This window comes from Austrofundulus limnaeus, unplaced genomic scaffold, assembly GCF_001266775.1.
Source record: "Austrofundulus limnaeus strain Quisiro unplaced genomic scaffold, Austrofundulus_limnaeus-1.0 Scaffold10, whole genome shotgun sequence".
Lineage (NCBI taxonomy): Eukaryota > Metazoa > Chordata > Actinopteri > Cyprinodontiformes > Rivulidae > Austrofundulus > Austrofundulus limnaeus.
Genome location: NW_013952412.1, coordinates 2787867 through 2790665, shown reverse-complemented (window position 1 = coordinate 2790665; position 2799 = coordinate 2787867).

Below are 2799 nucleotides of genomic sequence, written 5' to 3'. Positions count from 1 at the left end.
GTGTGTGTGTGTGTGTGTGTGTGTGTGTGTGTGTGTGTGTGTGTGTGTGTGTGTCTGTCAAAAATTTCTGAGGAATGCTCCCAGCTCTGTTGTAGTATCTGCAAACAGGAAATGGATTCCCAGTGCCAGGAAGTAACGTCGTGGGGAGAGGAAGTGTTTGCCCGCATCCGCCCTCTGTCTGCTTGATGGGGAAGGAAGGAGAGACAGTGGGAGTGAGGAGGAGCACGGAGAGAGTAAAACAGAATACAAAAATTTAAAAAAAGAGAGAGAGAGGAGGGAGATCCAGATGACAATCTGGCTCCCATGGAAAACAGATTTTAACCCAATTGTTGCATCTTTTTATTCATCAGATATTTTTCCTTAAACCACAAAAATACTACAATAAATACAATAAACTTTAAAAATCCACCTAAACATCTATATTTGTCAAAGACCTCATGAGAGTCACAGGTGAGTCTGGTTTATAATTGTTTGTATTGTGTTATTTATCCCACTRTTTTGCTTATCATTACTACCTACTACAACAAATTTAAAAACACACTGCAGCCACAAATCACCAGCTTCCAAATCAGTGTTAAAACTGCAGATCAGGACTGAGGCTGTTCGGTCTGTAGTGCTGACTCTCCTGGATAACTTTAATCTTACCACTGTGGTTGCACTTACACGCCTGTTTTTCTGATATTTTACTGCATTAAAAAAAGCGTCTTCATAAATTCCTGTTGATTATCAGAACTGCCCCAAGACAGAAAGTGTTCTGCTGTTTCTGAGATTCAAACCTTCAGATCACAGTGACAAAGCCTTGACCTGCATTTCTGATTAGCCTACCAACTAAAAAAAAAAAAATCACATCTAGATACTCTAATAATAATTGCTCTATTCCAGAAAAGATATCTTGTGTCACAAAGAAAAATCTGAAGTTGTCGCTTTTCCTTCCGTTTCTCCTGTTTGTGTGGGATTCCAGTGTTTCTCCACCTGCAGCCTCCTGATTGGCCGGCAGCAACAAGTGACACCAGGTGCAACTGATGCCACTCATTAGCTCTGGGGGTTTGAAGGCTACTGTGATGATCTGTGCTTTGCTCAAACACTGTGGTAAAGGATTTGACTTTTTAACTTGCCCTAGTTTCTCCTGTGCCTCCTGGGAACAGCCCTCACCTCCTTGAGCTCATCACATGTCCWGGAACTCCACTCACCTGGATTCCTAACCCTCCCCTCCACGCTGCTGAGCCTCCTCCAAACTATCCTCCTGGCAAAACCTGTACATTTTGTGAATAAACACTCATTTACCTTTTTTTCTGAGTCCTTGAGTGTATTTCCTCTCAGCTGCTCTGCCTTTTGACGTTTGCAGTTTTTTTATGAAGCTGTGGTTAATGCGGCAGACTTTCAGACTCATTTTTTCTTGAGGATTTTTCTATAAGACTCCCACTTTTATTGGCAACTCACCCTCCAGGAGCACTGTGCTGGAAACAAGACTCATGCAGGATTACTGCAGTTTGTTGCTGAGGCCTTTAAATGATGAAACAAAAAAGATAGAACTGTTGCCTCTCAGCATGAAGGYTGMTGGCTCAGATTCCAGTCAGGGWCCTTTCTCTGTGGAGTTTGCATTTTCTCTCTGTGCATTTGTGGGTTTTCTCTGGGTACTCTGGTTTCCTCCCACAGACCAAAAACCAGAGTTTTAAAGTAACTAAAAATATGTTGTGACTGTACTTAAGTAGAATCTTTGGGTATTTGTACTTTACTTGAGTAATTATTTTTCAGCCTACTTTTTACTTCTTCTTCTTACATTTTCACACAAATATCCCTACTTTCTACTCCTTACATTTTTTAAAAAAACGTAAGAAGTAGAAAGTCATTATTTCATCTTTGCTTGTTTTCATTCCAGCTTGTTATTGTAAAAAATAAAACCTGTCCATATAAATTGTGCCTCCTAGACAGGGGGAATTTAATTGTGGTTAAATGAGAAGTATAAATAAATAACATTCTGATACCGTATTAGTTTGAACACACAAAAAAAATCAAGGACTTTACTCAAGAAGTATTTGTATTTCATGAATTATATTATTGCATTTGACCGCAGTCCTCAGAGAGATTTTCATGGGGAAAAGGTTTGGGCACCCTTACTGTTTTTATGTATATAAACTGAAACAGCTAGAGCATCTTAATTTTAACATAAAATAATTATTTTAATAAAATAGTCATTTCTGCATTTTTTGTGTGGGAGGTCATCTAATAAATGTCCTTACGGACATTGGAGTACTGTATAWTCTATTGGAGAACTGTATAAAGTCAGGTAGTTATTTAATGACAAGGCTCTGCTTGTGTTGTATAGTGCAATAATAGTTCCACATTTTTTACTGTATTGAAGTCGGGGGTAAAGCTTGCAAAACAATTACAAATCCAATTTTTGTTTTGCAGAAAAGAGCCACAAGAACTATCACTAAAAAAGATTACAACGATCCATCAAATACATTATTTTGCAAACTGAACATTTTGAAATTCTATGATTTGGTTGATTATAATATTTTATTGTTTATGTACAAGGCTCACAGAAACATATTACCTTCCAACATTCAGGCAAACTTTGTTAAGAGAGACAGTTGTTATTATCTAAAGGGGATGGAAATGTTTGTGAAGCCATATTTTTGTACTTGTTTGAAAGAAAGATACTTTAATCCAGGGTATAGTTTAATCCAGGATATAGTTTTATCCAGGGCATAGTTTTATCCAGGGCATAGTTTAATCCAGGGTATAGTTTAATCCAGGGTATAGTTTAATCCAGGGTATAGTTTAATCCAGGGTATA